Genomic DNA, 13,728 nt, shown 5'->3' with positions numbered 1-13,728 from the left:
CTTTAGTAGGGTAGTAAATTTAGCAAGTCTGATCTCATGTGCTTTTGGGGCCACTGTACGCTTCACGCTGACGTTCAGATGGTTTAAGCCGTTCACCGCAACTTTGAAATGTATAAAGTTTCAGAGCCATTATGGTCTTGATAGCAAGCTTTCTGATTAAGGAAATAATGTAGGTGTGTGTGTGGAGTGGAATAGCAAGATATCTCTAGGAAAATGTTGTTTGAGTCATAAAAACAGTGCATATGGCACAGGCTGAAGGCTGCTGATGTTTTATAAGTGGCATTTCTAAGATGTTGTAACTCAGAATAATATTTCTTGCTTTACAGTAATATTACACCCAAACATTTCTCATTTATTTATTATCCCTCATGTTGTTCCAAAATCACATGCTGTGAAACACAAAAGGAGAACTATGCCTGTTTATTACTCATTTGCGCCAAAAAACAATAATATTACATTTAAAATATGGACTACTTTTATGGTGCCTTTGTTTGTCCTTTTGGAGGATATAACTTCATTATAACTTAAAAATAAAGGTTCTTTAACATTCATGGAACCTTTCCATTGCACAAAATAGACAGAAGTTCATTTCACCAGTATTCCGCCAAAACAAAAGCTTGAAGATTTGAATGTTTGAAAGTGAAAAATGTAAGACAAATATTGCCTGCAGTGTGAAATAAAATAAAAATCCTCATTAAATATTTTTTGTTGTTGTATTTTTTAGGACAGTTTACAATTTTATTTACAACAGTAATATACACTCATCTAAAGGATTATTAGGAACACCTGTTCAATTTCACATTAATGCAATTATCTAATCAACCAATCACATGGCAGTTGCTTCAATGCATTTAGGGGTGTGGTCCTGGTCAAGACAATCTCCTGAACTCCAAACTGAATGTCAGAATGGGAAAGAAAGGTGATTTAAGCAATTTTGAGCGTGGCATGGTTGTTGGTGCCAGACGGGCCAGTCTGAGTATTTCACAATCTGCTCAGTTACTGGGATTTTCACGCACAACCATTTCTAGGGTTTACAAAGAATGGTGTGAAAAGGGAAAAACATCCAGTATACGGCAGTCCTGTGGGCGAAAATGCCTTGTTGATGCTAGAGGTCAGAGGAGAATGGGCCGACTGATTCAAGCTGATAGAAGAGCAACTTTGACTGAAATAACCACTCGTTACAACCGAGGTATGCAGCAAAGCATTTGTGAAGCCACAACACGCACAACCTTGAGGCGGATGGGCTACAACAGCAGAAGACCCCACCGGGTACCACTCATCTCCACTACAAATAGGAAAAAGAGGCTACAATTTGCACGAGCTCACCAAAATTAGACAGTTGAAGAAAAAATGTTGCCTGGTCTGATGAGTCTCGATTTCTGTTGAGACATTCAGATGGTAGAGTCAGAATTTGGTGTAAACAGAATGAGAACATGGATCCATCATGCCTTGTTACCACTGTGCAGGCTGGTGGTGGTGGTGTAATGGTGTGGGGGATGTTTTCTTGGCACACTTTAGGCCCCTTAGTGCCAATTAGGCATCGTTTAAATGCCACGGCCTACCTGAGCATTGTTTCTGACCATGTCCATCCCTTTATGACCACCATGTACCCATCCTCTGATGGCTACTTCCAGCAGGATAATGCACCATGTCACAAAGCTCGAATCATTTCAAATTGGTTTCTTGAACATGACAATGAGTTCACTGTACTAAAATGGCCCCCCCAGTCACCAGATCTCAACCCAATAGAGCATCTTTGGGATGTGGTGGAACGGGAGCTTCGTGCCCTGGATGTGCATCCCACAAATCTCCATCAACTGCAAGATGCTATCCTATCAATATGGGCCAACATTTCTAAAGAATGCTTTCAGCACCTTGTTGAATCAATGCCACGTAGAATTAAGGCAGTTCTGAAGGCGAAAGGGGGTCAAACAAAGTATTAGTATGGTGTTCCTAATAATCCTTTAGGTGAGTGTATTTATAAATATTTTTTGATTTATTGTTAATTAGAGTTAAAACAACAACAACAACAATAATAAATATCCATGCAGCCCTTTGTAAAATAATAAAAAAATTAAAAAAACAAAATAAAAATGAAATATTTTATCTGTTTACTTTCATGTCATGTGACCATTAACCAACATCAGAGAACCACAAGCATGCAAATGTGTCAATAATTATTAAAATATTAACTTTAAATCTCTGTGGCATCACTGTGAAACCCCCCCTTTAGGAACCTTTAATTGTAAGAGAGCGTCTTGATAATTGTCTATGCCACACAGCTTTGGAACAACATGAGGGTGAGTAAACGACGACACATTTTTTATTTTAGAGTGATGAGTGAAGTATCACTTTAATCTAATGAGCTTTAAAGTTTAAGTTTAACGACTAAGGGGAAGCTTCAGTGTGAAATGACCTGTGAAATAAGATGCCGCTGTTTTCAGTAAACACTAATGATCACATAATCACCGATTTTAAGGGGGCTGACAGTTAAATTCATTGCTGATTAGATGAAAGACAAGGGGACTGAAGCCCCCCTATAGTGTCTATAATTGCCAATGTGATGTATTGTCAAATAAAGGCACTTTTGCAAATTCAGGTGTCCTTATAGAGCAGGAATTCTCAGATTAGAAGCAATCACAAAGGCGAACATATACGGCTGTGCTAAACCCTTATGGTGTTTGATCTGTGTTAATCAAATTCAAATCCAACCCTTCCAAATGGTTGGAATTAGGAATTCTAATTCTGGAATAATTAGAGCGCACTTCGAAAGAAGCGGAGAGACCCGTGATTGTGCAGCACCAACATTGTCCTTTCTGATTTGCCTATTAAGACTACCTGATGGACAGAATAAAAACGCCTGACATCAGGGAATGAGGAAGGATTCGGAAAAGCATGGAGGAGACATCAAAGCACGGATCTTTGAAAAGTAATGATTATCTCCTGAAAGCACTGACAATGAACATTCTCAGTTTCTAAAAGTAAGGTGGACATGTCTCCTCTAGTTATAATCTTTGCAGGCTCCTGCCAAAGCCTGCAATCTGGAGGAAACAGGAAAAACTCGGCTGCATTCGGAAGATTTCCCCCCTTAGATGTAGACGGGGGCGCTACATGGCTGATTAGCATATCTTTTGGCATTTCTACTCCTCATTTGGTATGAATGGGAGAGATTTGAAATGGGATTGTGAAATTCAGCCAAACAGCTGGTCCTGGGGAGATGTTAGTGATACTCAGCATGAACCTTCGAGGAAGGAAGACAACTTTTTAAATTATGTTCTCAGTCGGAGCCGTGACGCAGCTGGTTTTGCACGTGCTCGCTGGGATGCAGGTTTGAGTTTGCCCTGTGTCGTGTCCTGAACACAATCCCACAGGCTCTCCTTTCACCTTGCTGTCTGCTCTCGTTGGTTCCTGCATATTAAAGGGGGAAAAAATGGATCAGTCGCCTTTATGGATTGTGAAGATGAGGATTTAATAAAAAAAAAAAAAAAAAAAAAAAACATACAAATCTCATTTAAAACACATATTTTACCCTGGATCACAAAACCAGTCACAAGTCGCACTGGTATATTTGTGGCAATAGCCAACAATACATTGTATTGGTCAAAATTATCGATTTTTTATTTATGCCAAAAATCGTTAGGATATTAAGTAAAGATCATGTTCCATGAAGATATTTTGTAAATGTCCTACCGTAAATATATAAAACATTTAAGTGAATGGAGCACAATCGTGAACATAAATGGACAACTTTAAAGGAGATTTTCTCAATGTTTCGATTTTTTTGCACCCTCAGATTCAAGAATTTCAAATAGTTGCATCTCAGACAAATATTGCCCCTAACAAACCATACATCAATGGGAAGTTTATTTATTCAGCTTTCAGATGATGTTTAAATCTCAATTTCAAAAAAGTGACCCATGTGACTGTTTTTTTGGTCCAGGGTCACATATGCTTAAGAAAGCAATCTAGAAATTAATTCTCAATTTAAATTTTTCTATATTCATATTGGTTTTATATGTTTTCTGAAAATCCTGAGTAGATACCATTTTCACTAAGTTGCAAATTGAATTGCAATATAATTTATTCATTTAAAAAAATAAAAATAAATAAATAAGTATTTGTGAATGTCTTTTTTCACAACAATGTTACAGTTTTTCCCAATTTTGACACATTTCTTGAAACCTTTACCCATTTTCTCACAACATTAAACACAAATCCAAATTTTCAAACTAAACTCACAAAACCCTTGACTCTTCTGGCAAAGTCAAACAATTGCTTGACACACGAGTCAATAATATAAGCACTACAGATCATTCATTAGACACTACATCAAAAAATGATACAATTATATTGTACACAGTAAACAATTTTTGCAATCACATAAAAAAAGTACAGTAATTGCAAATGAGTTGGGTGAATACAGTTTTTCTCAATCGCTTAAACACATTTCTTGAAATTATGCCTCCTTTTCTTGAAACTATAAACACAAATCCATAACTTCTCACCCAATTCCCCATGGTTCCTATTTTCAGATTAAGATGAAGCTCTCCACTCAAAACCATTCAATCTTGCTGAAAAAAACTAACTTTGCCCTCAGACATGACACACAATCCCTCAAAAATACACACACACAACAACATAGTCTTACACACTAGTGAGATCAATTCAAAACACTGTTACAAGAGATCTAGCATGAAAAGCAGTTAAAAAGAAAAGTTGAAACACCAAAGAATTGAACATGAACTTGGAATTGCAATACAATACAGTATACTGTCAATTACAGTACAGTAAATAAATAAATTAATTTAGCATCCTCGGCCAAATTGCATTACGGTACTGATAATGACCATATTTGCCACACTAGAGCAGTTTCTGAATCTTCTGACAACAGACTTTCTCTCCCTCCCCTAGGCAGTCGTCTCTCAGTTCTGCAAAAATACCAAATGTTAGAAGTACTTGGCTACAAATCAATTTGACAATTATGAGTTCGAGGGTGTACAAGATGTGCTACAGAATTTTACTGTACATAGAATAGTGAAAGTACAGCTTCTTTGTACTGTAATTATACTGTATGTGTGTGTCATATAAAACGCCATTAGATGAGCCTGTAGGACAACTTCCCTCATGTTCATTCCAGCACAAGAACATGGTCAACTATAGTGCTTCGTATTTCATCAAGAACAGATGTCTTTTTACCCCACCCCCTTCATTTTTCTTTCCCTCTCCTCTTCCTCTTCCTCTTCGTCTCCCACCACTATTTTCCAAAGCACACAATCACCCGTGGCCCTATTCATATTATCCTGAGATTCTGGTTGGTGTGTCATCTGTTTTGCTACTTACAGTTTTTCTGAATTGCTAAAACACTAAACCCCATTCTCTCTCAATAGTCTAAACCAATTTGTGGAATAAATCTTTCTCTGAAACATTAAACAAGTTCAGGTAGTTAAAACACTGTTTGCAAATCTCATGCACTCTTTTTTCATTCTCATTCACTAAAACACGTTTTGCACTGTGATGCACTTACGTTTCAAAATGCAAATCACAGGCAGGCAAAGGTTAAACACAACTACAACACAGTTGTCATCGTTTACACACAACGACTCAAAATTGTTCACACTTATTTCTAATGATGTGACCAAACCAACTGTACATAATACAAGTCAGTTCAGAGTCCCAGAATGTACTCAAAATGTTGCACTGAATGTTGATACTAACAATGGATGGAAACAATATAAGAGGGAGAGAAGGAAGAGGATGAGTAAGAGGAGGTGAAAAAGCAGGAAGAGGATGAGGACGAGGAAGAGCAAGTTGGAGAATGTTGTCAAGGCTGGATCTGCTTTAGGGTTTTTCCTTTGCCTGCAGAGATGACATTGTCTGAGATGTGGAGAAACTCCTCCGGCCAGACCCAACATGAAGACATGAAGCTGAATAAAATCTCTCTCACTGACCTTGATTTTGCAGTTGCACAACTCTTCTGAGTGTACTTTACTGCAACATGCTTTTCATTTAGAGTTTTTTACTGTAACCTTTTTGTCTTTTGCAGTTGGGTTACTGTATTTTCACAGTATGCAAGTGCTGAATATACAGACATTCGATAGGCCTACTATTCAATATTCAGTACAATACTATTACTTGCAGTGGATACAGTATACAATTTTTACTTTGTTACAATATACTTTTTTTCCTGTAACTTCATGCTGGATTCTGTGTTCTCCATTTTTTGATGTAGTGTCTAACGAATGATCTGTAGTGTTTATAATATTGACTTGCTGTGTGTATGATCTGAGGGCATTTTTGTGTAGAGTTTTGCAGAAAACAGAGAGAAAGTTGGTATGTGTGTGAAAACAGGTGAAATGTGTTAATCGTTTTGAGAAACGTGTCTTTGTTTCTAGAACTGAATGAATGGTTTGGGAAATTGGGTCAACTGAACAGTTATAGGGCCCTATTTTAACGATCTGAAATGCAAGTATCAAGCGTGAAACGCAAGTAACTTTGTGGGCGGGTCTTGGGCGCTGTTGCTATTATACCGGCAGGATAAATTACTCTTGCACCCGACGCAAATCTAAAATGGGTTGGTCTGAAGTAGCTTCATTATTCATAGGTATGGTTTGGGCATAACGTGAAATAAACCAATCAGAGCGACATCTCGCATTCCCTTTAAAGGAGACATATCATGCTTTTAAATTGTTCCTTTTTACATATAAATCATACATTTGTAGTCTATATAAAGCGGAACTGCAATGCTTGGGTCTGAATTCCTCATTATTATAGCTCCACGGGCCCCTTTTTTACCCCTTTTCTTAGGTGCTTCTGAAAGCAACTCGTTTTGGTGCGGTCTCTTTAAATGCAATTGAGACACTTCATAACCCGCCCCCTCTCTAGGTTGCAGAGGTTCAACTCCACCCCGTTCGGCCATTTTTGTAGTCTGATAGCAGAGATAGGATTATCTAGCGGCACAGAAACTTTTTATTCACACGTTATTAACAAAATATCAACAACGGAAGACTTGTCCAGCCAGCCTTAGATGTTCGAGCCAGAGTTGGAGCCGGAGCGAAATGAAAATGAAGACGACGAACCTGCAGAACAACGTTTTCATATGGATGTATCGCAATGGTGTGTTACTGTATTTATACATGAAACTTTGGTCTTCCGACCTTTTACCACCGTGTCGATTTATTTTGATTAATATGTGCGAGGGAGAGAGAGCAAGACAGCGTCTAGTTTGGAGACGGTGATGTTTTGTTTACACTTTCGCCGGGCTCTGAGAGAGAGTGCGAGCGCGCGCGAGACCGGGTCTCTCTCTCTCTCTGCTCGTTCTTTCAGTTAAACATGCGCCACAAGCACGGCAGTTCATCTACATTAGACGGTGTAATGAAGCGTGTGGGTTACTACATCCAACAACCGATCATTTTAACTTACCCTCTCCGAGTCTCGTAACTTCTGCATCCTTTAGCTTGGACTACAAAATTGCAGCGAGAAATAATAATGGCGGATCGCTCGAAGTGTTGGGCCGGAAGTCAATGTCCTTATTTGGCAGTTCCGCTGCAAATACTGTGACGTGATAGTTCAAAAAACGTCATAGAAAACAGAAAAATCTGAACAGGTTGAAAAATATGACCAAAACAGAATATAAAGATATCAACGAAGCACCTGAAGAGAATAATTTAATCTTTTCTGTACTTCTAAACACTCCAAATATACAACAAAATGCATTTAAGGGCTAAAAAAGTGCATTTAGCATGATATGTCCCCTTTAAGAGCAGGCGCGCTTGTTCCATGGCGGATTGCTATTATAACGGCGGATTTGCCAGGCGCACGCCAGGAGCGGTTCAGAGCCGAGGAGACCGACGTTCTCGCCAGGGCCGTAAAACACAGAGAAGTGACACTGTATGGGGATGGGAGAAACCCACCCAAATTAGCTTCGGTTAAACAGGCGTATAAAAATTTGGGTAAATGTGTATCTTCATGGACACAACAATGATTTCCCTCGTGTGTTAATATTTTTCCTTGTAATAATGTATGGTTTTCTAAAATTGAAAACTGCTGCGTCTGTGTGTAGATGAGAGAAGCAAAGTGTATGCGCGTTGTGCACACGCTACATTGATTATTGCCAAGCATGCGCCCTTAAAATAGCATATGAATAACATGCGCAACACGCCACTGACTTTAGACTAGGTTTTTCCTGGTCAGTGGCGGAATTGTTTTCTAAACCTGCAAAATAGCACCAGGGAACGTTTGCGCTGAAACACACCTCCTCTTTTCGCTGAACCGCCCCTGGGAGCACAAGTTCATTCCCTAATTTACCGACATGCGTCTGTGGGGGGGAAAGTCCGCGGTGCGCGGGTGCAAAATAGAAATGATACATGCGTCTGTGTACAAAGTCAATTGCGCTGGGTGCAAGATAGGGCCCCATAGTGTGTTAGCGATCGAGAAAAACTGTATATTGTATATGTGTACTACAATTATAGTATTGTGCTACTGAATATTGAACTGAATGTCTGTATATTCAGCACTTGCATTCTGTAAAAATACTGCAGTCCAACTGCAAAAGACAAAAAGGTCAAATAAAACTCTAAATGAAAAGCAAGTTACATTACACTCAAATACTGTAAGTTGTGCAACTGCTAAATCAAGGTCAATGAGAGATTGATTCTGCTTCAGCATCATGTCTTCCTGCTGGCTCTAGCCTGAGGACTTTGTCCACATCACAGGCAATGTTGTCTCTCGCCAGACGAAGGGAAAATCCCTCTAGTCCCACACATCAAGCCTCTTTCTCATCCTCATCTTTCACATACTCTTCCTCTCCCTCTCAGTTTGTTTCCATCTATTGTTCATATCATCATTCAGTGTCACCTGTGCACTCTGAACTGGCTCATATTTCATACAGTTGGTTTGATCAAATTTGAATCATTGTGTGTAAACGTTGACAACTGTGTTATAGTTGTGTTTAACTTTTGCCTCTTGTGTTTAGTGTATTGAAACATAATGCATCACAGTGCAAAATATGTTTTAGTGAGTGAGAATGTGTTTAGAGTTATGCAAAAAGAGTGCACGAGATTTGCAAACAGTGGGCGCGTTTGCATTACCCTTCAAATTGCGCAAATTGAATTGATTGCATGAGGTGGTTTTTCAGGCAATTCGAAAAAGAAATATTTCGCAAAAATTAAGTTTTAGTCGCATAACATCGGTTAATGGAAACGCCGTCATTTTGCAATAGTTTTTTGTCAACATTTAGAAAAAATCGCAAGTGTTTTGCGCAAATGTGTAATGGAAACGCACCTAGTGTCTAAGGTTTTGTAGAAATTGGTTTAGGCTATTGAGAATTTGGTTCAGAGAATGGGGTTTAGTGCTTTAGCAATTCAGAAAAACTGTAAAGTACTTTTTATTCATTCTTAATTTTTTCATTTAAAATACTAACTTTATTAAATCTATTTGTTATTGTTTATTCCGTACTTCATAAATAAAGTTTCTGAAATGCTATTTCCTTTAAAACCATCGAAACCACGTCGTCTAAAGCAAACTGAGAATATATTCATCAGGGTTCAATGAAACAATATATTGGTAAATGGTAGATGCATGAATAAATGGACAGAAAGTACTTTCCTACACTGTAAAAAAAATCCACTTATTTCAACTTAAAAACTTAAGTTCAGGAGCAGCCTTAAAGTATAACCAACCTGGTTGTCCAAGTCATTTCAACTTAAATTAAATTACTTAAATTGCTTTAATTATTTAGTTGAGTTAATGTAAAAACACAAGTTGCCATGACTAACTGATCTTTTTACAGTGTAAACATACTGTAAAGTTGTACTAAATATCCTATAACTAATGTGCATGGACCAGAGTTAGTATGTAGGCTAATGGACAGTCAGAACAAATGTATGTTCATGATGCTGCATTTGCGTCTGAAATCAGTGTATGAGAACTTGTGTGTGTACCTTTCATAAATGCATTCATGAAGCCTAGATAAAAAAACATGTAGGTGTGGGAATTTGTGTGTGTGTGTGTGTGTATCATAAATATATAATTACGTGTCAAAGTGTGTGTGTTCATGTATGTGTATGGGGAGCAGAGAGTTCATCATAAATATGTGAATAAAATGAGTGTGCATGGCATGATAAATTATGTACTTAGTGGGTGTCCAACTGAATAAATATCACTCTGTTAACAGGTCATGCTCTCTGTGTGTCTATAAGCGTGTGTGTGTGTGTGTGTGTGTTAATGAAATGGTCGATCTTCTAGAAGTCAAAAGAGAATCTCACAACATGTTTTATTGTAGTCCGCTAAGTAACTGTGTGTGAACATTTGGCAGATAGTGTGACACCAAAAATGACATGACCTCATTACAGAGAAAGAGAGAGAACAGACACACAAAAAAGTATTGATCAAATTAAATCAGCCATTATTCCCATTAAATTTTGCTAGCTTGTTGGAGATGTGGCCCGGCGGGTAGCAAATGCCCTCTAATGTGGGTGATCTGACGTTGAATCTAACTTGGGTCACGTGAATTTTGGAATTGTTCTGGCTTGAATCGTAATGGCATAGCTTGGAGTCTTTAGCTGTCACAACTACAGCAAATGCACATTTTATTTCTATATACTATAGCGGCACAGACGCTGCTTTCTCTGAGTGCTAGGGATCCCAGCATGCACTGAGGCATGAATAAATAATACAGTTGCATTGTTTGACCGTTTTCCAGTTTTATTTGTATAGTTGTGTTCAGTAACTTGTTCTCTTGTGATGTCAGGATGAGTTTGTTCCATCAGCAGAGTGTTTTCCTTTCCGTGTTTCTATATCTATAAGTCTGTGAGTGGCATTTTTTGGCATTTCATGAGTGCTGTTTTGTGTAATGAATGCTCATGTGACATTGTCAATAATTTAAAACTGCAAGTGCTTTCCTCTCCATAATGTGCATTCATTATGGGAACCATTATGGTGACATTTTATGTTAAGCAATTAAGCATTTAATCAAAAACAATTAAGTATATTAACTAAGAAATTCATGCAGAGAAGTAAAAATATACATATTGGAGACAAATGCCGACATACAGAGCATATAGAGCTAAAACCCCAATAGAATAGTGTTTTTAAATGATTATTATAATAATTATTTTAATAAACCATTCAGTTTATAGCAAATTATGTGACTAGTGTTATTTAGACACTAATATAGTATTCAAATTTTTTAGTTTTCATTTTAATTTTAGTTTAAATTTTAATAATTTTTAATAAACTTGTCTTTTTTAAATTAGTTTTAGTTTTATTACTTGTTATTAGAAAGTTGCCTTGACAACTACTATATATATACACATATTAGCTTTATTTAAATTACAAAAAATAATTGTAATAGTTTTGGTTACTTTACTTTACTGGACAGACTAAATGTAGACAAATGCATGCATTCTGCTACAGAATTTTTAGTCGAACACGATAATCGTTACATTCATGTACCTCAGTCTGAATGGAAATGACACTTCTGCCTATCATAGATCAGTTCAATAAACGAATCAATGAACGAAAGTGAACCTCTACAATGGTGCGTTGTGTTGGATTGGCAGCGTTCATTCTCTTGGTTAGCGACAGAAGAAGCCTGCTGGTCTCTACACCCTCTTCCAACTGCCGTCAAGTTGCAAATTACTCCCACGCACTCTCAGCCTCTTTGTTTTTTTTCATCTGAATGTCTCCAAAACCCCAAAGTAATCCCAAACCCCTTAATATATGTTTAATGAGTTAGCAAGACTGAACAACCTCTAACTATAGTACAGTAATTGCCCACTGCCAATTAAAGGAGGACAGGCTCCCCTCGGGTCTGATTCCACACTAGGTTTCTGCTCATTGCTCTTCTCTATGGGAATCAATCCTCCCACAGGTCGCTTAAAGGTACCCTATGGCATTCTCTGAGGGGTTCAGACCCAGTATTCTGTGAAGTTTTCTCTGACAAGATCCATTTGAAGATGCATTGCAGTAGGAAGAAATTTAATAATGCATGCAGTTGATTTGTTGGAAACCATCAGTGTAAGCTGTTGTATAGAACTAGACATCCGGCTGAGAAGGTGAAAGATCTATGATGGAGATGGAAAGCTGCTCATCTAGCATAACAGGAGTAACTAACTAAAGGCGGCATCAACTGGCTGACTGGAAACAACTTGATTTATGCTAGGGGATGTCAGAAATCCTAAATGTTTTTGCTGAAACCTTCTGCCTTGTTCTGTCGAAGTGACAAAACGACTGCCTTTCTGTTCATTTCCCTGTCGCACAAAGCTTGCTGAAATGCGAACGGGAGCAGGACGTCAACATAAACAACTGTAATTCATGGAGTAACTTTACACCGTGAACGTGTGTGATTATGTATTTGTCCCTTCGGGGCTGTTAAATGTTCACGCGCAGCTTCAGTGAGAAGATGATTTACATTCGATAAACAGACTGTTCTGTCTCCACTTTCTTATTTTAATAGTCATTTAAAATATGGGAAAATCCCAGAAAAGCATAAATCACAAAATGGTGTTTGAGGAAAAGGTGGCTACACAGAAACAGTGGCTCAACCAATGACATGAATTTGGGGCGGGACCATCTGTTTTCTGACCAATGAGTGTTCAGGATTTCGCAGTTACTTTTGGTGAAATTAAATGAGATCCATACTGTTTTTGTGCCAAATGAATAGTAATCTGACTGCACCCAAAAAGACCCTTCTTTTCAAAAGTTTGAAGGGTTTTTTTTAATGTTTTTGAAAGAAGTCTTTAATGCTCACCAAGTCTGCATTTATTTGATTAAAAATACAGTAAAAACCAGCAATATTGTGAAATATGATTACAATTTAAAATAACAGTTTACTATTTGAATATATTTTAAAATGTCATTTATTCCTGTGATGCCAATGCTCAAAATGGGACAGGTTTGAAATATAGTAACAAATAAATAACTATGGGTTCTCTTTTCTTTGAAAATGGTATCAATTACTCACCCTCATGTTGGTCCAAAGTTGTATCACTTTCTTTCTTCTGTGGAACATAAAAATCAACATTAGACCCCAATGACTTTTATTGTACTAACAAAAAATAAATAAATGAATAAATAAATAAATAAACATATATAAATAAATAAATAAATAAAACTTTTTTTTTTTTTTTAACACCTTTTTTTGTGTTCCACAGAAGACAGAAAGCTGCAAATGACAGAAGTTGATTTATGGGTCAAGTGGCCCTTTTTTAAGCATTGATATATACATATAGCTATAGCTTGTCTTTATTACTTTAAGAGTGTACAAAGCTACATTCAAACTAGCTTTGCTATCAAAGACGGCACATTAAATACGTTCATTACTGCACTGGAGTAGCAAATGTTGTTCTTAGAAGACAAAGCCTGTATAAAAAAGCAAATTCTTGAAGTTACAGACCTGTGCCTGTTCAAATACACATAAACACACACACTCACATTAAGGTCAACACCTGCCAAACTTGCAAAAATGTGCTGCAAAAACTACCGGAGGTTGACAGCTTGAGTTGCAAGTGTGTGTTCTCATTTTGGGTCTATCGTCAGGTTGCCCTACTTAAGTGTGTGTCTGTGCGTGTGTGTTTATGGGCTACTGTTACAGACCAACTGGAAACTTTGGTCCATCTGTTACTAAAATGTGTTCTCTCCACAATTAGGTCTAATGGAGATTCCCTGGTAGAGAAGTTCTAAGTGCCGACCTCGTCCCAAGCCTATTAAAACCTGCTAAAACACACACAC

This window comes from Squalius cephalus (genome assembly GCF_949319135.1).
Source record: "Squalius cephalus genome assembly, chromosome: 2".
Lineage (NCBI taxonomy): Eukaryota > Metazoa > Chordata > Actinopteri > Cypriniformes > Leuciscidae > Squalius > Squalius cephalus.
This window is presented reverse-complemented; position numbering follows the sequence as displayed.